A 24,716-nucleotide genomic window follows, 5' to 3' on the forward strand; every position below is an offset into this window, starting at 1 on the left:
GAGAAGACCAGCATTTCTGGCACAAACATCCATGTTTACACTTGGAAGGGAATGAAACCTACTCAGTAGTATGGCCCCAACCTCTCTGGCCCCACCCAAGCCTAAAACTAAGGCACGCACACTGGGGGAAAATGTCAAACCAGCACAGAAGTACAGCCCCAAGTCCTTGGGCCTTGGTGACACCCCCAACCAAGATGGAGACTGCCATCACACCCATGAGAGACCCAACTCCCTCACAGCTCCTGCTCCACCCCTTGGGTCCTACCCTTACCCCTGATAAGGTGGTGACTGCCACGGAGCATAGGAGGAGCCCTGACTCATACTTGGCTCTAGCTCTAGATCCTCCCACTCCAGCCCTTCATCCCACCAATGCATTGGTTGTTGCCACTGTACCCCTGGAGAAGACATAGCCTGTGCTCACTTCAGATTCAGCTCTCCCACCAAAGCCTGTGGGCACACACAAACTGCATAGGGATGCTCCCACACAGGACATGCCTTTAGTACTGGGATAGGTAACTGTTTCATTGAATCTACAAAGACAGAGAAAGTTAAACAAAATGAAAAGACAAATATGTTTCAAAAGAAAACAAGGGAAAAAAATATCTGAAAAAACCCTAATGAACAGACAAATAATTTACTTGATAAAGTGTTCAAAGAGTAATAAGAATGCTAACTGAACTTGGGAAAAGATGACCATAGTGAAAATTTCAACAAAGAACAAGAAAATGTTCTTGAGGGGAACATTGTTCTTGAGGGGAATTCTACCAAACATAAAGAAGTGTTAATACCTATCTGTCTCAAACTATTCCAAAAAATTCAAAAGGAGGGAACATTTGAAAACTGATTATAGAGGCCACCATTACCCTGATACCAAAACCAGACAAAGACACTACAAAACAAGAAAATTACAGGCCAATATCTCTAATGAATATAGATGCAAAAATCCTCAACAAAATATTAGCAAACTGAATTCAGCTATATTTTATAAAAGGATCATATACCATGATCAAGTGGGATTTATTCCAGGGAAGCAAGCATGGTTCAATATTCACAAATCAATCAATGTGATGCACCACATTAACAAAAGCAGGATAAAAATCACATGATCATCTCAGTAGATGCAGAAAAAGCATTTTAAAAAATTCAGCATCCATTCATGACAAAAACTCTCATCAAAGTGGGCACAGAGGGAACACATCTCAACATAATAAAGGCCATCTATGACAAACCCACTGCTAACATCATACTCACTAGTGAAAACTAAAAGCTTTTCCTCTAAAATCAGGAACAAGACAAGGATGCACATTCTTGCTGTTTCTATTTAACATGTTATTGTAAGTCTATCCACAACAATAAGACAAGAAAAAGACATAAAAGGTATCCAAGTTGGAATGGAAAAAGTAAAACTTTCACTCTTTATAGATGACATAACACTGTGTAAAAAACCCTAACGTCTCCACACACAAAAAAAAACTATTAGAACTAATAAATGAATTCAGTAAAGTTGCAGCATACAAGATTAATATACAGAAACCCACTGCTTTTCTACTCATAATAATGAAATATTAAAATTTTAATTTTAAAATTGCATCAAAAAAATAGAATACCTAGGAATAAACTTAACCAAGGAGGTAAAAGGCCTGTACTCTGAAACTATAAAACACTGATGAAGCAAACTGAAGATTATAAAAAGAAATGGAAAGATATTCCATGCTCTTGGATTGGAAGAATTAATATTATTAAAATGGCCATATTTCTCAAAGCAATCTACAGATTTAATGCAAACCCTATCAAAATACCCATGACATTATTCACAGAACTAGAAAAAGTAATTCTAAACTTTTTGGAACCACAAAGAACCCTAAATAGCCAAAGCAATCTTGAGAAAAAAGGACAAAGCCAGAGATATGATGCTCCCTGACTTCTGACATACTACAAAGCTACAGTAATCAAAACAACATGGCATTTGCAGAAAAACAGACATATACATCAATGGAACAGACTAGAGAGCCCAGAAATAAACCTATGCTCATGTGGTCAATTAATCTATGACAAAGGAGGCAAAAATATTCAATGAGGAAAAAGATAGTCTCTTCAATATGTAGTGTCTGGAAAATTGGACAGCTACATGTAAAAGAATGAAATTAGAACTTTTTCTTACAATATATACAAACATAAACTCAAAATGGATTGAAGACCTAAATTTGAGACCAGAAACCAAAAAACTCCAAGAAGAAAACATAGGCAGTACTTTCTTTGACAGAAATTATAGCAATATTTTTTGGATCTGTCTCCTCAGGCAAGGGAATCAAAAGCAAAAATAAACAAATGGGACCAAATCAAACTTAAAAGCTTTTGCACATCAGAGGAAACCATCAACAAAATGAAAAGACAACCTACTGAATGGGAGAAGATATTTGCAAATGATATATCTGCTAGGGTGTTAATATCCAAAATATATAAAGGCTCATACAACACAATATCAAAAAACAAACAAAAACCTGACCAAAAACTGAGCAGAAAACCTGAAGAGACATTTTTCCAAAAAAGACACACGGGTAGCCAACAGACACATGAAAAGATGGTCAGCATCACTAATCATCAGAGAAATGTAAGTCAAAACCACAGTATCACCTCACACCCGTCAGAATGGATATCATCAAAATGTCTACAAATAACAAGTGTTGGCAAGGATATGGAGAAAAGAGAACACTTGTGAACTATTGGTGGGAATGTAAATTGGTAAAGCCACTATGGAAAACAGTATGGAGTTTCCTCAAAAAATTAAAAATATAACTACCATATGATCCAGCAATACCACTTCGGGATATTGTATTCAAAGGAAACAAAAACAGTAACACTAATGTTCACAGCAGCATTAGTTACAATTGCCAAGATATGGAAGCAACCTAAGTGTCCATCAACAGAGGAATGAATAAAGAAGATGTGGTATAGGGAGTTCCCTGGTGGTCCAGTGGTTGGGACTCAGTGCTCTCACTGTGGTGGCCCAGGTTCTACCCCTGGTCTGGGAACTAGGATCCCACAAGCCACGTGGCACAACCAAAAAAAAAAAAAAAAAAAAAAAGGAAGAAGAAGGAATTGTGGTATATATATACGTATATACAATGAAATATTACTCAGCCATAAAAGGAATGAAGTTTTGCCATTTGCATTGCAATAGCATAGATGGATCTGGAAGGTGTTATGCTTAGTAAAGTAAGTCAGAGAGAGACAAATAGTGTCTATTTTAACTTATATGTTGAATCTAAAAAAAAAAAAGAATGAATATAACAGAACAGAAACAGATTCACAGTTACAGAGAACAAACTAGTGGTTATCAGTGCAGAGATGGGTAGGTGAGGGGCACGATGGGGAAGGGGATTAAGAGGTACAAACCACTAGATATAAAATAAATAAGCTACAAAGATATAATGTACAGCACAGGGAATATGGGCAATATTTTATAGTAACTTTAAATGGAGTATAATCTATAAAAATATCAAATCACTATGTTGTACACCCGAAACATACAAAAAAACTTTAAAAATAAATAAGTAAAAGGATCTGGGTCAGAAAAAAAGGATAATGAATAAAGAAATTGTAATATATTCACACAATGGAAAACTTCATAGCCACAAAAGGATTAAACTACTGGTGTATACAACAGCATGGACTAATCTCATAAATATTCTGCTGAGTGAATAAAGCTGCACACCTAGAGTACATACTGATTCCGTTTATAGCATCTATAAACAGGAAACAATTTCTATGGTAAGAAAAAAATCAGAACAGTTGGTGCCTGTAATGAGTGGAGTGGGGGGTTGCTTGAAGGGGGCATGAGGAAGCTTTCTGGACTGCGGCTAGGATTTAGCATCTTGATAATGGGCTAGGTTACCATGTGGCACTCCAAGCAACTGCACTTTCTCTGAGGCCCTTGAGGCCAGCCCTGGCCAGCGGGCAGTATCACTTTACATATTGAAGCAAGCTAAATATTTTCCATTTCTGTCTGGTACTGGAAATTATTGGTTTACAATGTTGCAGATGCAGATGTGAGTCCTAGCTGTGTCACATATCACCTGTTGGATTTGGGGCAAGTTATTTTCAGTTTCCTCTCCGAAATGTGGCCATGCAAATTAAATTTCCATTGCGAGTTCCAGCATCACATATGTATTACACATGTGAATTTTATTCTAGTGAATTTACAAATAACTGAATGTATTATAAATGTTATAAAAATTAGTGACTTTAAAATCTTGCTATTAGTGTTAGAACAAGAATTACATTAATTAAAACAATCTTTTGGGCTTTCCCTGGTGGCGCAGTGGTTGAGAGTCCGCCTGCCGATGCAGGGGACACGGGTTCATGCCCCGGTCCGGGAGGATCCCACATGCCACGGAGCTGCTGGGTCCGCGCGTCCGGAGCCTGTGCTCCGCAACAGGAGAGGCCACAACAGTGAGAGGTCCACGTACCGCAAAAACAAGAACAACAACAACAATCTTTTGCTTTTCTCCCCCACAATCCTTGGGGTCCCTTTTCCAAGTTGTGAGCTATCAGTCATAAGTACAGGTCATTTAAAAATCAGAAATGCTTATTATTTAAACAAAGTTATATATTTAGGATTAAGAACATAATATCGTGTGCACTATATAGTCTACATATGTTATTCTTCATTGTAATCTTTTGCCATGACTTTTTGGTATTCATAAGTAGAATAATTTACATAGTGCTTAACAATTCTAAAAATCTGTTTACTGACATTTTATCTTTTACTCTTGTACTGAAAAACAGGAGTGCTGGTTCTTGACTGTGGACCTCTCTCTGTGGGTGTCCAGAGGCCACTTCCTTTACCGTCTCCAGGTGCTAGAGAGCTGGCTTTTTCCAGTACATCTTTAAAAAACTGGCACCAAAGCTCAAAGCATCTGTTCCCCAAAGGCATATCACTGTTACGCGCTCCCCATTAAAAAGAGAAAACAGCAGGAGGCAAAGTACCTCTGCCAGCACCCAGCCCTATGCCCCAAACACATCTCTCCAGAAAACTGTAAAAGCAGGGGACTCATTCCTGCTGACACTCAACTGTGAGTTCCTGCCTGCATTATGTGGTGCTTGCTGCTGTGTGCCCTGAGCCTTTGCAAGATAACCTTTAAGTCATTGTGGGACAAATAGGGGCAGGAATTATTCACCTCATTTTACAGTAAGAAACACAAAGTCAGATGGATAAAGTGAAATGCTCAAGGTCACATTTTTTTTTTTTTTTTTTTTGTGGTACGCAGACCGGTCACTGTTGTGGCCTCTCCCTTTGCGGAGCACAGGCTCCGGACGCGCAGGCTCAGCGGCCATGGCTCACGGGCCCAGCCGCTCCGCGGCATGTGGGATCTTCCCAGACCGGGGCACGAACCCATGTCCCCTGCATCGGCAGGCGGACTCTCAACCACTGCGCCACCAGGGAAGCCCAAGGTCACATATCTTGATTGACGTGGCATTTGACCTTCCTATGCCAGGGTAAGTCATCAGTGATGTAGGCTTCTTGATAATAGCAGCTAACATATTACTTACTCTATACCAGATCCTCTCACAAGCACTTTATACTTATTGACACATTTAATCCTACAACAAACGTCTATTACCCCATTTTTACAGAGGGAGAAACTGAGGCAAGAGAAAGTTTGGTGTTTTCCTCAAGGTCTAACTGATAGTAAGTTGCCAAGCTGTAGTTCAAATCTACACGGTCTGGGTGCAGAGTCCACGCTCTTATTCTGGCTCTGGAACCCTTTCTCAGTGCTGGAGCTGTCCAACCACAGCTCTTCCTGGGCCTCATAACCAGCTTATTCTGAGGAAAAGGAAAAGAAAGATCTCCCTGTCAGAGGTCAGGTTGGTGTTCAGGGCAGCCCCAGGAGGGCAGGGCAGGGCAGGGTTTGTGGCCCACGTCACTGGTTAGGGCAGGGTGTAAGACCAAAGGCAGCAGACATGTAGAGAGCTGATGGGATAGGTCAGTAGTCTTCGCCCATTCAGACTCATTCAGCACTTGATGACACCTATTTTTTCATGTTTCCCATTAGGCATTCAAAGTCATGCAGGATGCTAACAAATACTCTTTTTGCAGGGCTGCCCTATGTCCTGCAGGAAGTTCAACATCTCTGGTCCCTGTCCTTTCAATGCCAGTATTGTCCCTATCAAAGTGACAGCCATAAATGCTCCCTCACATACTCTCCCACTCCCAATATGAACTCTGAGACGTGGTTCATTCTGTGCTGAGAATCACCTGTGTATATCTGTGCAAAGCCTTCAGGGATGATCTAGACTCCGGAGCCACAGGCAACTCATCGGCACCTCCCTGGGATATATATACCTCATATCTTTAAGTACCTGGCCTAGAAGCAATTCCCAATTCCTGGGGATGCCCTAAATTTCTCCTCAACAAGATCTCTACTTTTTCTTCACCTCTTGTTTCACAAGTGATGCATATCAAGAGATTCTGGGCCCATCCATGTTGTTACAGCTTCATTGAAGACGGAGTCCCAAGAAACAAAAATTGGAAGCAAAATGTTTGCATGACCCTCTTACAGGAAATAGTTAACTGGCTGGAGTGTTAGTTAGGGTGGGCTGTAACCATGCATAGATTTTTAAAGGACAGCTAAGGCAGGAGCACCCCGGGAGGTAACCAAAATGAGAGAGCTGGTGACCTCTGATAGGGAGATCTTTCTTTTCCTATGCCAGAGTTCCTGAAGACTGTCAGAAATCAGAGACAAATTATAAATGCCAAATCTCCAGGGCAGAAGCAAGTGTTACATGAGAAAAAGGATCAAAAAGTCAGGAAACAGATGGAGATGGAATTTAAGAGTGAGCAGGCCAGGAACATAAGAGTAGGGATGGTCTGGGATGACAGCCAGACTATTGTGTGTTTTGGGTTCATTATTATTGCTTGGTGGTGATCATTGCACAACTCTCTGAATTTACCAAAAAATACTGAACAGTACATTTTGAAAGGGTAGATGTTATTGTATGTGAATTATATCTAAATAAATCTGCTTTTTACAAAGTATATGATTGAAATAGACTTTAAAAAAAATCAAGAAGAAAGAATGTGGCGGGAAACTGTTTACCTAGTAATCCTAAAATCCTTAGATGTTAACACAAAATCTTTTGTGGTTAAGTGGAACTGAAGGTGAAATGGCACCTCTAGCCAGGGCTTCTAGCAGTCACAAGTCATAACATCACAGATCTAAGAGAGCAGCAGAGGATTATGTGCACTAGTTTTCTTCATCTGAAAAGCAGGATGTTACCACCCTCTGGTATGTGAAAGTAAGGAGTTAATTTTCTACTCTGCGGTATTTAGAGTTATTAGGAATATCAAGTATTAAAAATCATATTTTATGCATTTAATGATATGATTCATATAAGATGCTTTCTTTAAATCATCTAAAATATGTTCTTATTCTACAATTATTTTAAAACACGTATGTGGTGTAGTTGATATCTCTCCATCAGTTTTTATTTTTTTCTTACCCGTATGAAACTCAGTCATATCTCAGTGTACTAAAGCCAATCATTTAAGACTTGGCTCAGTTCTAGCAGAGCACAAATAAATATTAAAATGTAAAATAAACACATAATGGATATTATTAGTCATGTTTAGCTCATGTCTAATTTTGCGGTAGATTGTATCATATTTGTTCTTGTGTCCAAGAACATTTTAAGTTTGTTGAAAACCTCTGCAGAGTAAAGGAATGGGAATGTGTAAACATGGTTAAATAAAACAATGATTGTAACCTCCTCTTTGGATGTGTACCAGAGAAATGGAGAAAAATTTACAACAACTGTCATCGAAACGTTTAATTTAACAAGTAGGTATTCAGTGTACTGTTAATTTGTTTTCAAGATGCATTTTCAAATGTTCTTGAATCTTAATATAATTAAAATGAGGTGAAAATCAGAAAAATACAACAAACAATATGTCTTGGCCAAAATGCCTGTGCTATTTTCCATTTAGTTGGCACTCTCTAAGTGACTATTCAAGAATTCTTGTAAAAGATACAATGCATTTGTCCATTAAAAATATGTATTGAATCCAATCACATGCCAACTACTGTGCTAAGAACTGAGGTTATACAGGTTCCAACTTGTACACAGTCTTTGCCCCCATTGGGCTGTGAGTCTGTTGGGAAGGCAATACATGAACCTACAAAGCTAATTGTAACATACGGTGTGAGGTTGATGATAGGGAGAGGCATTGGAAAGTCCATAGAAAGAGTCCATTTAACACAATGGGGTGAAAGAAGAATAGCAAGAAGACTTAGAAAGACTTTGGGAGTAAGGCCTGAGCCAAGTCTTACATAGGAATTACTCAGGTAAAGAGCAGATATGGGAGCTCACAACAGGAAAGGATTCCAGAACAAAGGGATGAAATTAAACAAGGAGCAGAAATGACAAATAGCATAGTGAATGGAGAGTTTGCTAGCAACTGGATTATGATAAACACAGTGTTGGGAAGTGATGGGAGAGAGGGTGACAGAGGCAGAGGGGCCATGTGTGCACTCTAAGAGGTTGGGCTTTATCCTGAATGTGTTAATAAGGGACTGAAAGATTTCAACAGTTGACTAATGTGTTTTGAATGGTATTTTGGTTACATCTTTATGACTGTGTATAGAAAGCAGATAGTTTAAGTACATTAGTGGTACTAAGGAAGAAAAGAGGAAAATTATTTGAGAAATATTTGGGATGTAAGATCTACACATAGAGCAATTGATTAGAAGTGAGTTAGTGAAAGAGATTTTTTATCTATGTCATTGGTACATCTTTTATTTTTTCATTGCAGTATGGTTGATTTACAATATTATAATAGTTTCAAGAATACAGCATAGTGATTCAGTATTTTAACAGATTGTACCCCATTAAAAGTTATTATAAGATAATGGCTAAGGGCTTCCCTGGTGGCGCAGTGGTTGAGAACTTGCCTGCCGACGCAGGGGACACGGGTTCGTGTCCCGGTCCAGGAGGATCCCACATGCCACGGAGCGGCTGGGCCTGTGAGCTAGGGTCGGTGAGCCTGCGCATCCGGAGCCTGCGCTCCGCAACGGGAGAGACCACAACACCACAACAGTGAGAAGCCCACGTAATGCAAAAAAAAAAAAAAAAAAAAAAAAAAAAAAAAAAAGATAATGGCTATAATTGTCTGTGCTATACAATGTATCCTTGTTGCTTATCTATTTTATACATAGTAGTTTGTATCTTTTAATCCCATACCTCTAGCTTTCCTCTTGCCCCTTCCCTCTCCCCACTGGTAACCACAAGTTTGTTTTCTATATTCGTGACTCTTTGTGTTTTGCTATACACATCCCTCATATTATTTTTAGATTCCACATATGTGTTATCATACAGTATTGTAACTTTCTCTGCCTGACATTTCATTAAGCATAATATTCTCTAGGTCCACCCACATTGCTGCAAATGGCAAAATTTCATATATACACACTTATGCACCACATCTTCTTAATCCATTTATCTGTTTATGGATACTTGGGTTGCTTCCATATCTCAGCTATTGTAAATAGTGCTGAAATGAACGTTGGAGTGCATGTATATTTTCGAATAAGTGTTTTCATTTTTTTCTGTATATATACCAAGGAGTGAAATTGTTGGATCAGTTCTATATTTGTCTTTTTGAGAAACCTCCATACTGTTTTCCATATTGGCTGCACTAATTTACATTTTCACCAACAGTGTACAAGGGTTGCCTTTTTTCCACATCCTTGCCAACACTTGTTCTTTGTAGACTTTTTGATGATCGCCATTATGACAGGTGTGAGGTGATATCTAATTGTTGTTTTGGTTTGCATTTTTGTAATACTGATATTGAGCAACTTTTCATGTGCTTGTTAATCATTAGTATGTCTTTTTTGGAAAAATGTCTATTCAGGTCGTTGCCCAATTTTATGATTGGATTGTTTCTTTTTTTCACATTGAGTCGTTTGAGCTGTTTATATATTTTGGATATTAACCCCTTGTTGGTCATATCATTTGCAAATATTTTCTCCCATTCCGGAAGTTGTCTTTTCATTTTGTCATTTGTTTCCTTTGCTGTGCAAAAGCATTTAAGTTTAATTAGGTCCCATTTGTTTATTTTTGCTTTTCTTTCTTTTTCCTTAGGAGACAGATCCAAAAAAAAAAAATCGCTATAATTTATGTCAAAGAATGTCTTTCCTGTGTCCTCATCTAGGATTTTTATGGTTTCATGTCTTACTATGCTCAGGGTCCAGAGGTTGGCAGTGCGTCGACACAGGTTGGTTAAGATGGATTTGGCTAGACCAGGCTTCTACACCTAAATTTCACATATTCCCAGCTGGAATTGTTTTGTATTCAGTAAGTACTATATTGAAATTAAGAATGAATTTAACTTTCTCTTCTATCCTGCACTTGTGTGTGTTTGAGTATGTGTTTCTTCTCTTCTGTATTGTTTGAGTCTTCATAATATATATATGGATCATTTTCACAATCAGAAAAATGTTAAGAATGTTGCTATCATGAACATAACAAGAATCAATGGGCTAGAGAAATTGAAGGAAAACATCTGACTAAATTCAATGGGAGGGGAATGGACAGAGTTCCTTTCTTGTTACATTAACTCAGAAAGCACTAGACCCACAGGTATCATACTTAGAAAAAATATATACAAACTTTGAAAGCAAACTAATTCTACATATTGACTAGAAATTACCAGACTTATTTTTTAAATGCCTTATTATTTGTTTTTAGAACCTATAAACAAACCCATTTCTGGTAGTCTTATGTCCCTAAGATTTAAAAGTCATCACAGTATAATTATGATAGGAAGGAATATACTATGTGGTTTAAACAAGACTAGAAATAGATTAGCAAAACTTTTAATAATTACGTTTGTGGGTATATATAATTGAGTTGCTGACAAATAAATCAGATTTGAAAGCTAATGGACATGGTTGGCAAAATCATTTTTCATATTGAATCATTGGAGAAAATATTCAATGGCCCTGTTACTGTGAATTATATAATAAATTATAATGCATTTCCAATATTTTCCTTGTATATTCATGGACATTTATTTTTCCCCTGTATATTGAAATATCATTTTAGCCAATTGTTTGAAAGTTAGAAATTGTCAGGTGTTGTTAATATATTAATTTTTAATGTATTGATTTTTTAAAATATTGATTCTTCTCATCCAAAAGCATTGCTTATATATCCTATATTTTACAGCATTCATTAAAATTTCAGTCTTTTTCATGAAGGCCCTATCGATTTTTTTGTTAAATTTATTCTTAAATTTCAAAGTTGTCTCCACTGTGCATAGCATTTTTTTTTTAACTCTTTCCTTTTTAAGGACTGATGGAGATGATATTGCTTGAGAGAGGCAGAAAATAAATGTAATAAATGCATTCATAGATATAAGAAGTTAAAATATATTCCATAGTACTTGAAAAAGATTTAGGGTACAACAGTTACAAAGATCCTGAGGTAGGAGTGTGACTGATATTCAGGAATCAGAATGATGCCAGTGACTGGAGTAAAAGCAAGAGAGTGAGAGAGCAATGGGAGATGACGTCAGAGTTGCCAGATCAAGTAGGTCATTGGTTTCGACTCTGAGAAGACTGATAGAATAAAAGCAAGCAAGTCAATAGTTCTTTAACGAGGCAGCTCGAGAAAACCTCTTGATGACCCAGTATACTCCTAATCACTTCTACATAGAGCAGGAAGGATCTGTTCAGTTTCTTCTTGGCTTCACTATGTGAATTCTGGCTTCCAGGGACTAATCCAGCCCAAGAGTTCATGGTTCTGCATCAGTTGTCCACACCATGGCCACCATGGAACACAGTGGCCTCACCTGCAAACAGACTCCTGTGGGAATCAGCATCTATTTGACTCAGGAGCAACAGACACATAGGAGTCATTGGTGGAGGATAGAGAGCTATTTTCCTGTCATCAGCTTCCCAGAATTCTTGCTCCACAAGCCAAAACTGTATTTTTCTTGGTCAAATTCCACAGTATCTCTTCATTCTAACTTTCCCATATCTCAAAGAAAATAATAAAATAAAAATTCACAAATTAAAATGAAGTTATTTCTATATCCCCATAGATAGCATTTATTACAAGCATTAATATATTTTACAATTGATTTTGTGTAACAGATGATATTTTTCAAAGAACAATATTTTATTGTAGACAACTGACAAACCAACAATCCAAAAAGTCTTAGCTATATACCACAAAGCTGACTTTGGACTCTTCACAGAGCTATCCATGACTATGGAAACATAACTTGCTTGAAACAATGAGTATGAATATAATCAAAACAACTAATATCTTTTTGGCACTTATTATTTACTGTGTATTAAGTTAAATCCTTTATATGTATGGTTACCTCAATCCTTCAAACAACTTAGGATGGTAAGCTTTACTAATATTTTATTATTACTGAGGAAGACATATATAGGAGCACACATATGTCAAGTGGCAGGGCTGGTCGTCTGACTCCAAATCCAGGGACCTAACATCTACTTGCTGTTTGCAAAACCACCCAAAAGGGTGGAAGTACCCAAATCTAAATGATACAGAACATTTCCAAAGCTATATTACAAAACCCTCAGTTCCAGTTGACCTGTTAAGACAGCAAAGCAGAGCAGTTCAAGACTTGTTTCAAAGGACATGAGCTTCTATGAAGCAAGTACCCTAACACCCAACTTGAAGATGTGAGGGGCACACTCTTAATTCAACCATCAATGCAAAGTGAAAGTTTTCTGTCTTGAATATTTGTTACAAAGCAAAGACCATCAGATGGAGCGATTTAATGCCTTGTTGTTTTAAAGTTCATTTAAAAATAATAACTTTTTAATATAAAAAACTTGTGGTATTCTTTTTCAAATTTTAAGTGATTTCATTTGGCATTTGTTTTGTGTTAATATTCCCTTCTTTTAAATGTTTTTTATATCTGGTGTTGTATCAAATAGAGATCATTTTTACATGCTTTTGAAATAATCTTGTCATGATATATTGGTTCATAATAATAATAGATTATAAAAACATATTTTTTTTACTGAAAACAGCTGAAACGTTTAGCATCATACCACCACAGAAAATTATTCACTATTATTAGGGCCACTTATGATTTGAAAGCATGTTAATAAAATATTATGAAAAATGTAGAATAATTTTTTATTTCAGGAATTTCTAAGAATTTCTGGAAATTCCAATTTGTCATTCCTGAATGATGAATGTTAATATCAGTTGGGGATTTGGAAGCATTATCTTGGATCATTATCTTTCAAACTTTTTAAAGCAGCAGACCTCTTTTTATCAAACAAAATCTACGTTGGAAACAGAAGCAGTGAAAGAGATAAAAATGAAGCTCTGACTGAAGGAGACAGCAGAATAAAGAGACATAATTCTGTCCTGAGCTTTGTGACCAAATTACTGAGTGACTTGAGGGTCATTGCTTTAGTGTCTCTAAGTCTTGGTTTCCTCATCAGTAAACTGCGGTTGATATAACTCTTCTAGTCCCCCAGGCTTGTTGTGGGAGACAGCGGAGATATCGTGGCAGAAGAGCTTTGCAAACCTGGGATGCCTTGTCAACTGTTAGGTACTAGGCAGACAGAGGACTTCCACACTCCTGATACAACCCTTACAAAACGAGCCCGAGGGGGAGAACAGTGACTGGCGCCCCAGACTCCACACCATCCTGGATGCTTTCCTAGGCTTCTCTGTCTCTCTCTGCCAGTGTCTGTCCCTTTTAAAGGCTAGGGCTTCAAGGTGTAAATGAGACCTTGGGTTTAAAGTGGAGTCATTCTATAACTAGTTCAGACTAGGCAGTAAAACAGAAAATTTTACCTCTCACATGGAAGTTATAGATTATAAATGAGGAGTGTGAATTATGAGGAAGTTCAAAGTTCACTGAAATGGGAGCCAGAAAGTTGTATTTCAGCCATAAGATGCAGAGAAATATGCCAGTTCCCCTCTGGACTTCAAAGGCCAGGCAGGAGGGCTTGGATGACTCCGGTTTTCCGCATGGAGGATTCATGCTACCTCATTCCCTGGCTGAACTCATACAGAAAAAGGAATGTTTTGTTCATCTGTGCCTAGAGTGTTCTTGCTAAGTGGAGCTCATTTTGCAAATAACAACTGTTTACTAAAAAGTAATTGTAATGCTTGCTTTCCTTAACCTCTGTACCAGCATTTAAAAAAATATTATTACATGTAATAAAAAGCAACAAATGCTCGTTAAAATAAATTTAAACGATACAAAAGTATACAAGGATTAAGTTTCTTCCTCTCTCCAATCCTATCCCCCAGTAGTTAATCATATCCTTCCAAAATTTTCTCTATGTTTATACAAACAAGTATACATATGTGTAATTTAGGAGTTTTTTGTTCCTGTTTTTGTTTTCTTAGGGAGAAGGGGTGTTTATTTGCTTCATCTTTTTTATAAGACCATTCTGTAACTTGCTGTTTTTTTTCTCTATTTATAGTAGGCAGTTTCTAAGTCAGTACATTTTTATAATGTCCTTTCTATTTTGTGGATATATTATACCACACTTTATTTCTACATCTCTCTATTCATGAATACTCAGACCTTTATAATGTTTTGCTATTAAAAATAATACTAGTCTTGTGGCTGGCAATTTGTTTATTCCAGATAGCCTCTTTGAAGTGGATGCCTCTTAATCAGAGCTTAATACAGGCACTTATATTACAAAGAGAAAAGCCAACTCTCAGGGCTTACACTACACTTAAAAAACTAAACATATTCTTGCACACAAATATATGGCATTCCTAAAAAGGCAAAACTGCAGAAAGAGTAAAAAAGATTAGTGGTTGCTGAGGGAAGGAGTAGGAGGGTGGGGAGAGGTAAATAGGCAGAGGCACAGAGGATTTTTAGAACAATGAAAATAAGTCTGTATGATACTATAAAGATGAATGTATGTCATTATATATTTGTCCAAACCCACAGAATGTATAATACCAGGAATGAACCCTAAAGTAAACTATGGACTTTGGATGATTATGATGTGTCAATATAGATTCATCCTTCTTGGTAAAAAAAATTTACCATTCTAGGTGATGTTGATAATGGGGGAGGCTATGCATCTGAGGAGGCACAGGGCATATGGGAAATCTCTGTATCTCCCTCTTAAACCTAAAACTGCTCAAAAAAAAAAAGTCTTATCAAAAATAAAAGCTCTGGGCTTCCCTGGTGGCGCAGTGGTTGGGGGTCCGCCTGCCGATGCAGGGGACGCGGGTTCGTGCCCCGGTCCGGGAGGATCCCACATGCCGCGGAGCGGCTGGGCCTGCGCGTCCGGAGCCTGTGCTCCGCAACGGGAGAGGCCACAACAGTGAGAGGCCCGCGTACCGCAAAAAAAAAAAAGTTCTGCAACTTACCCCACAAATTCACATTCCTGAATATATTAAATACCAGTAGCTGATTCAGTCCCCAAATTTTAAATCAGCAAATAATTCACTTTGCATACAACGTATGAAAAGAGACTCTGTTAGTAAGTTAATTAATTGTTTATCCACATTTAAGAATAATGGTCAAGTCTTAGGTCTTTAGTCACAATATTAACATGCATACCACTCAATCTAAAACCTTTTCTTTCCTGGCAAGGACTCAGCCTGTGAAAAGCCAAAGGTTTACTATAGCCCTCCAAACTTCCTTTTTCCCTCTGTAAAAGTTTTCCCTTCCCTTGTGTGGGAAATTGCACATGGCTCACCATGGTAACAGATCCCAAACTGCAATTCTCTGGTGATCCCAAATAAACCCATCTTTGTTGGAGAAATATCTAGCAGTCTATTTGTTTTAGTTCAACATTTATTAAGCCCATTTAGCTTCTCAGCATTATGACTAAAATCAGAGGTAGCCTATTATGGTTAATTTGAATCTGTATTCTGTTAACCTATCATGTTAGTTTTTGTGTCGATTTTGTCATGTGAAATTTGATAATCCTGTTCCTTTATGTCTACATTCATGTCACTGATACAAATGTTGGGATAAATAATCTAATAGGTCACTACTAGAGACCAATCTCCAGAATGACAGAAAATCAATCATCAATATTTTCTGTAATTGTACCATGGTAGAGGTTTGGCTTCTGTTGGTCCCAATAAGGGCAGAATTCCTTGCAGAAATATCAGCAAGATGGTTTCCCATATCTTCTAGAGAGTCAAGTTTACAATGCCCATAATCTTAATAATAGCTGAAGTAATGGCTAAAAGAATTGCATCCAAACATTTCTGAACATAGGGTCCATTTTAAATTTTATTTCTCTTGGAAGCATTGAAGCCACGTTGCTTCCACAACACCCCCAAATGATGAGCTACTCCGACAACATATCTCCTATCAGTATAAGTGTTGGCAGTTTTGTCCTTGGCTAAAGTACAAGCCCCTGTAAGAGTGTATAATTCAGCCTGTTGGGCTGAAGTTACCATAGGTAAAGATGCTTCCTCAACAACATCAACAGGAGTTGTAATATCATAGACAGCACAATACTTTCCATTGTCACCTTTTAATTAAGAACCATCAGTGATTCATGAGAAGTTGGCATTACCCAAAGGGATTCCCTGCAGATCATCGTGAGGAGTCAGGAGGTGGCCCATCAAAGTTAAGCAGTTGTGAAGGATATTGCCAGTGATGGAGGGGAAAAGAGTAGCAGGGTTAAGGTTACTACAGCATGAAAGAGTTAAGTGAGGAGCAGTTAACAACAGGACTTCATAGGAGGTAAGGCAGCTGACTGAGAAATGTTGAGTATGATGAGAATTCAGGAGTGCTTATAGTGCATAAGGTACAAAAATGATTAAAGAGGATCCCCATAGCAATTTTCTTGGTGGTCTTAACCAAAAGAACAGTGGCAGTAATGACTCTAAGGCAAGAAGGGCATCCCTATGCCACAGTGTCCAGTTGCTGGCTATAAGACCCTGTGGATTAATGGTGGTCCCTATGTTTTTAGGTGAGTACCCCAAGGGAATTCCCTTCCTTTTCATATACAAAGAAGGAAAAGGGAATTTGATCATTGTGATGCCCAAGGGCAGGTGGGTTAATTAAATTCTCCTTTAAGGCCTTGAAGGCTATGTTGTCTGTTTCTTCCCATAAAATTGGGTCTGGGTTGTTATTTTTTAGTAAAGAATACAGAGAATTGGCCACGAGAGAAACTTGGAATCCAATTTTGGTAATATCCAAATAGCTTGAGAAAAACTCACAGTTGGCACTTCGTTTTGGGCTGGGGAAACTTAAAACACCACGAGGTCTACCTAGATCTAGGTATAACCCTTGTTCTGATATCAGACATCCTAAATATAAAACCTGGGTTTGGGCAAATGGCAATTATTTTTTGGCAACCTTATGTCCCTTTAGGACTAAAAGCTTTAGCAAATGGTTGCTGTCTTCCTGTGAGAATGCTTGAGATGGAGAGCAACGAAGCAAATCATCGACATATTGCAACAAGCAGAAACTCTAGGGACTTCACATCATACAGATCCGTTTTCAGGATTTGCAAGAAGTAACAAGGACTCTCAGTATAATCCTGAGGCATTACTGTCCAGGTGAATTGGTTTTCTTTGCAAGTGAAGGCAAAAAGGTATTGGCTAGCTTCATCAACTGCAATATTAAACGATGCACTGCATAAATCAATCACAATAAAAATTTACCTGGAGTAGAAATAGATATTATTAATTTAGGAAAATTAGGAACATCAAGTTGTCAAGGAATAACGATGTTTTTATTGCTTGGAGGTCCTAGGCAAACCTCCAAACTTGGTCCTTAGTTTTTCTCACCCGTAAAATAGGGGGGTTACAGGGGCTAAAACAATGGATAATGAGGCCTTGAGCTTTGTAAACTTCTATTATGGGTTTTATACCTTGAAGTGATTTTTGTTTTTACTGATTATTCTGAGACAATGTACCAGATCAGTTAGTTCAAAACATAATAACATTTGTGTCAGGTCCAGTCATAAGGCGAAATATGACAATGAGGAACTTCACCCTGAAATATATTATTGCTAGCATCCTGTTTATATCTAAAGCTGCACAGAAACAGAATTATTTCCCACTGTCCAAATATTCTCCTCACATTGATTAACTGGAAGGAAAGTTTATCATCTTGGTCTATATCAAAATGTATGAACATTGTGGAAGCCATACAGTACTTTGACTCCAAAGATTTTGAGGGCAACAGGGAAGATTAGCATGGAAAACTGTGTATAATTCACCTTATACTGTTTGCTGGCAAACCCTCAAGCCATTACTTCAGTTGCGGGAAAGAGCCTCTCTCCCAACTATGCTCATCTTCCTCCACCCCCCACCTTTAACCTGCTCTCATTTCTTATTATCTTTGTGTGTTCCTCTGTTAAAATTCTGTGGGTTCCATTTCCCTTATACCTTAAATATAGATCCTACTGGACTAAGGAACTGAGGTCAGGAAATAAAAGGTCATCTGCCAAATACTAGTAATTATAGTAATTTCCCTAGCATACAATGAAAAAACGGACTCCAGGGTAATTAATGTTGGGGTTGAATTATCACAAATATACTATAAGTGATTAATATGCCAATAAAGCTACTGGAATTGGGCCTCATTAGCAGAGCCATATTGATATTTCATTGTATTATATAAATATCAGACCAAATATTAGAAGGCAGTTAATAATTCTAAAGAAGGTAATCTCAATGTAAGAAATCTGCAATCATGACACACAGAAATACCAAAAGGAAAGAAGGGTGTTTACACTTAGGAAGAAAATATATAAGGAAAAGTGGATAGCTACTTACATAAACTTATAGGGTTATTGAATTAGTAAGAAATAGATTCTCTTTTGGAATATAGAATCAAGAAACAACAAAGGATATCTTGTAGATATATATTTTGTTTAATAAAAAAGAGCTTTCTAACAGTTTGACTTATTTAGCAATGAACTCCTTTAAAATGTCATGAGTTTACGAGAGTTAGACTTCCAATAATGCCAAGTTAGCCTGTATTGGAATAACTCTCCCATAGATAACAATAGTAAACTCTGGAAAAAAATATATAAACAACTATTTGAAGACACTGAAGAGCAGTAAAAGGCAGACAGAAACTTTAGGGATTTGACCAGTTAAAAAATGAATTATAATAACTGAGTGAGATCCATGTTTACACAGCCTTTCCCCTGTGGGCATTCCCAATTCTTCAGGTTCAGGGCAGGTAGAACTCAAACAAAATCATCTGTCTTATTCACTTGTGATGTCAGTGAAGAGATTTCAGGCTGCCAGAGTGGGTGTACATTGAGGGTATCTCAGAAAATAGGGTAAGGAATATTAATACCTGCCTATAAAGAGCCCTGAAGTCCTTGACTGACCATTGAACTATACATGTGTTGGAGAGACTACAGTGATGTCAACAGAAAGTAGCAGTTGAAAGGACTGGACAGAGATTCCCATTGCTGTGCACTGCAAGGAAATAGAGTTTGGAATCTGAGTACTGCCAAGGATAGAGGGCTTGGTGAAACCAGGCATATGATAGACAGGCCTGAACAAAGAATAAACCAAAGTCTCCAGAAGTTAAAGATAATCAGCCTTCAACTGCGTACCAGAAAATAATTAATTCTCTTTCAGAGGAAGAAGACAGAATTTAGAATTTCTATACTATACTATCCACAATGTCCTGTACAGAAAAAAGTAATAAACATCCTAAGAATCAGGAAATTGTGACTCGTTAAAAAAAAAAAAAAAGCAGCCTATAGAAACAGTTCCAAGGTGAAACAAATATTGGAATAGAGTAATAAAATAGGTATTATAAATATGTTCAATAATTTAAAGAAAATGATGGTCACAGTGAATAGATAGATGTGGAATCTCAACAGAGACATGGAGACTATGAAAAAGAACTAAGAAATAGTAGAACTGAAAAGTGTAATACCTTTAATGCACTTAACAGCAGATTGAAATAAGGCCAGTAAATTTTGAAGTGAGATCCATGGTAATTACTTAATTTAAAGAGAAAAATACAGTAAGTCCCCTACATAAGAACCTTCAAGTTGCAAACTTCCAAAGATGCGAACGTGAATTCATACATCCAATCACGTAAATTAGTTCACATGTCTGGCATACATTGTCACGTGCTTGCATCCTCTACAAGTGGTTGTGCTTTTGTGTACTTTACTATACAGTACTGTATAGAGTACAGCAGTACATTAAGTTTATTTCAAGCCCAGGATGTCCGGAAGCAAGTGTAAAAGCAGCAGTGATGTAGCTGGTACTGCTAAGAAGCGCCAAGCAATAGCAATGGAAACAAAAGTGAAAATAATTGAGAGAGTGGAGCGAGGCAAAAAGATGGTAGACGTTGCTCATTCTTATAACATGAATTGTTCAACCATTGGCATGATTCTGAAGAACAAGGACAAGATCATGGAACATGTGAAATCTGCTGTGTTGATGATATCCACAATAATATTGAAGAAGTGTGAAAAAGTGATGGAGGAGATGGAGAAACTTCTCAGTGTGTGGATACAGGATCAGCATCAGCATCGAGTCCCGCTCAGCTTAATGCTGATTCAAGAGAAAGCTAAAAGCCTTTATGAAGACTTGAAGAAGAAACATGGTGAAGAATCAGAGGGTGCATCTTTTAATGCCAGCCATGGATGGTTTCACTGGTTCAAGGCTAGAGCCAACCTTCACAATGTAAAAGTAAGTGGAGAGGCAGCAAGTGCAGTTACAGTAGCTGCCTGGGAATTTCCTGAAACGCTTTGAGAAATTATTGATGAAGGTGCGTATTTATCCGAGCAGGTTTTTAACGTGGATGAGACAGGACTGTACTGGAAGAGGAGGCCAGACCGAAGTTACATCAGTAAGAAGGAAAAGTTGATGCCAGGCTACAAAGCAGCAAAGGACAGGCTAACTCTGTTGTTTGGTGGCAATGCTTCTGGTAATATGAAGCTGAAGCCTCTCTTAGTTTATCATTCAGAGAACCCAAGAGCCCTTGAACACATAGCCACAGGCTCTCTTCCTGCTGTATAGAAGAGTAACCCCAAAGCCTGGGTTACACAGGCCATTTTCCAGGATGGGTTTTTCTACCACTTTATCCCAGAGGTAGAGAAATATTGCTTGGAGAAGGAGATCCCATTCAACATTCTTTTGCTGCTCAACAATGCTCTGGGCCACCTCCCATTCATGGATGACTTTCATCCCAATGTCAAAGTAGTGCATCGCCACCGAATACTATGTCGCTCATCCAACCTATGGACCAGGGAGTTATAGCGACTTTCAAGAAATATTATTTATGTCACACTTTTTGTCAGGCAGTAAAGGTAAGTGATGAATCAGGAACAGCATTGCAACAATTTTGGAAGGACTATAACATCTACAAGGCCATAAGAAACATTGACTTTGCTTGGTGTGAGGTTACATCCATTACCATGAATGGGATTTGGAAGAACATTTGCCTGCAGTTTGTTCATGATTTTCATGGATTTGAGAAGGTGGATGAGGAGTCCAAAGAGGTCTTCAGCAACTTAGTGACCCTCCGCAAGAAGATAGATCTGCAAGAGGACAACTTCATTGAACTGCTTGCTTTGCAACACAAGGAGCTTACTAATGAAGACCTGATGGAATTGGTGGCCCAGAGAAAGGATGAAGAGAGACAAGAGGAAGAAGAAGTAACTGAAGAACTGAAGAGATTCACGACCCAGGAAATGGCAAGAGGATTTTCTTTACTTGAGGAGGCGCTGTTAGTTTTCAAGGCACAGGACCTGAACGTAGAATGGTTCACGAAGGTTGCAGCAGCTGTTCAGAATGCAGTCTCTGTTATCTATATGAGAAGAAAAGAGCTACTACCCAGACATCACTGGATCGTTTTTTCAAGAGGGTAGATAGAATTGAATCCAGTGAGGAACCAGAACCTGTGCCATCACCGTCAGGTGTGAGTGAAATTGCATCTTGCCCTCCGTCTCCTATTGCTGAGGATCCTTCAGCTCTACCATCTCCCACCTCCTCCCCGTCCTCCAGCCAGTAACTCTTCCTGCCTGTTCACTCGATGCCAGCCCCTGGATGCCAGCTGTTGTACTGTACTACTGTACTTTTCAAGGTACTGTACTGTAAGATTAAAAATGTTTTCTTTATTTTTTGTGTTTGTTTTTTACGTATTATTTGTGTGAAAAGTATTATAAACCTATTACAGTACTATATAGCTGATTGTGCTAGTGGGTACCTAAGCTAACTTTGTTGGACTTACGAACACGCTCTCGGAATGGAACTCATTCGTATGTAGGGGACTTCCTGTATTGGAAAAAAGTAAACAAGTCTTGCTGACCTGTGAGGCAACATTAAATGGTCTAAGATACATTTAATCGAATTTACAGAAGGAAAGAATAGAGAATGGTGTAGGGAGGTAAGTTAAAGAAATAATGGTTGGAAGTTTCCCCAATGGTGAAAATATCAACCTATCATCTATCTATGATGCTCAAAGACTTCCAGGGAGGATAAATACAAAGAAAACCACACATCACAGCCTAATTGTAGAAAACCAAAGTTAAAAACTTTACCTTAAAGCCAAAAATCTGAATCCCATCAGATAAAAATGTAACTCAAAACTGTTGGGGAAGAAAAGAAATATCTGTCCACTCAGAATTCTATACCCAGTGAAGATATCATTTTTAAATGCATACAAAAAAATACTTTCAGATTAAACAGTGCTGACAGAATTTATCTCTAGCTGTTCTGCACTACAAGAAATGCTAAAGGAAATTCCCCAGCCTGAAGGGATGTGACAATAGATAAAACTCTTTAACTACAAGAAAAAAGGAAGAGCAGATAACCGTGTATTTGTGGGTAAATATAAAAACTATTTTTTCATCTCCTAATAGCTATAAAGACAACTGATTGCTTTAGCAAAACATAACATTTAATTATGTAGTCTATAATTTGTGTGTATGTAAAACATGATAGCAATGACATATAGGATTGAGGTACCAAAAAGTGCTTTGCAAACTTCCTAATTTCACGTGAAGAGGTACAATATTAACTCTAAGAAGACTGTGGTCATGTAGGAAAAACCAATAAAAAGAAAATAATACTAAGAGATGTAGGAGCATAAGGACAAATAAAGTAGGATTAGTACAAAAAACAGTAAATTTTTCATCCCCTGAAGGATTTGAGTTGGAACATCACCAGATCAGGAATTTCATAAAGATGTAGGTTTGATCATTACTCTTCCCCTCAAAACTTGGGATTTGGGGCATATGAAATACTTTCAATCGTTTCTTTATCCCTCCCCAAAGCAATGTGTTTCACAAGCCATGTTTTGCTCCTGAATTACTGGGGAACATTCATGTGATCATTTTCGATGTTTGCATTCATAAACTCAATCTCTGAATCACTCTCATGAATTTAAAACAAAGCTAATAAATAGTAATCATATTTAGCTGTAGTTTCAGCACTACTTCGTTTTATGCTTTCAATATAACATTATTTCAGTATTTGGGTAATGTCCCACGCAATTACTACTGAGAAATGCAATATGAATTTTTAAAATCTATTTCACACACACAGTAGCAGATAGCATTCATAAGGGGAAAATGGAAAATTCCAGAACTCCACTCCCATATGCCTTCCCCTATCCAAACTTCTCCCATAGTGGGGCACTGCCAAGTACTCTTCAGAACTTAATCTAATTTACTTCTGTCCAGTTCTGATTCTTTATAAGGTCAGAGATATCTAGATTCCCTCAGTTCCTGTCAGTGGGTTGTGTTCCTTCCCATGGACCATAGATCTAAACTTCATTAGTTTGAAACCAATACTTGTGCCTAACAACAGTAATTAACAAATGCCATTTTTCTCTCAGAAAACACAGGCGACCCAGCTCCCCGACTCCTCTTTTCTGGCACCCCTTCCTCCCTCCCTCCCTCCAACAGCAAACTGGCCTCCTCCAATCCAGTGGAAAGGAAAACAAATGCCTGGGCCCCGAGCCTGAGTGTTTCCAGCCCGCATTGCATCGCCAAGGCCAATTCTCCAAGCCAAGGGTCTGGGGGGTGGGAAAGAGGCAAATTAACAGGGCTCTTACGAAAGGCTGGTTTCTTCTTTTCCTTTCTGGGCTCTTTAATCTCTGCCACGAAGCCCTGCCTCACAGGCTCTAGAAAGTGCCTTTAGGATTAGAGGCAACCGTCGACTTGCTCTTATCTTTTTCTTCACTTCACAAGTGAGCAATGACAACTAGTTTTCCCTCTTTTCCTGTCTCCTGTGCATTTTTACTGGAAAGCCTGCTTCAGCGGCTGCCCGCGCCTCGACGGGGAACGGCTCGCGGCGGCGGAACACCCAGCGCGGGGGCGGGGCGGGGCGGGGCGGGGCGGGGAGACGGCGCCCCGGGGAGGGGAGGGCCACGCCCCCGACCCTCCTTCCCCTCGCCCGCGGGGCTCTGTGTGGTTTTTCATTTCAAAATCCTCCTCTTCCTTCTTCATTTCCCTGCCCCGCCCCTTTCTCTTTCCTCCCAGGATAAACTCAGACCCCAGGCCTGGCGTCGCGGGTGCCGAGCGGACGGCGGGCAGGGAGGTGAGTGGGGCCTGGAGGGCGGAGAGCCGGGTTGCGGGCGCCTCGAGGGGAGGCCCGAGGCCGGCGGACGCGGGGGCACGCGGTGTCCTGGGCTGGCTGCCCCCCGGCCCGCCGCGCCCCGCGCCGCATCCCCAGGTGGTTTCCGAAGTTTCGGGGAGCTCGGCGCATGTCTGCCAGGTGGACGC

General features: G+C 38.7%; 1 protein-coding gene across 5 annotated transcripts in view; it reads left to right on the forward strand.

Annotated features, from left to right (window-relative positions):
- The first annotated feature begins 23,988 nt into the window (after positions 1-23,988).
- LOC131757092 (phospholipid scramblase 4-like) overlaps positions 23,989-24,716 on the forward strand; it is a 38,258-nt gene continuing 37,530 nt past the window's right edge. Inside the window, exons 1-2 of one of the 5 annotated variants that reach the window (XM_067033610.1) lie at positions 23,989-24,181; positions 24,474-24,531. The gene's annotated coding sequence lies outside the window, so the exon portion shown is untranslated. Of the gene's footprint in view, positions 24,182-24,354; positions 24,532-24,716 lie in introns of those variants that run through there. The other 4 variants (XM_067033609.1, XM_059064289.2, XM_067033612.1 and 1 more) reach the window with 4 other exon arrangements.

Source organism: Kogia breviceps, chromosome 5 (assembly GCF_026419965.1).
Source record: "Kogia breviceps isolate mKogBre1 chromosome 5, mKogBre1 haplotype 1, whole genome shotgun sequence".
Classification (NCBI taxonomy): Eukaryota; Metazoa; Chordata; class Mammalia; order Artiodactyla; family Physeteridae; genus Kogia; species Kogia breviceps.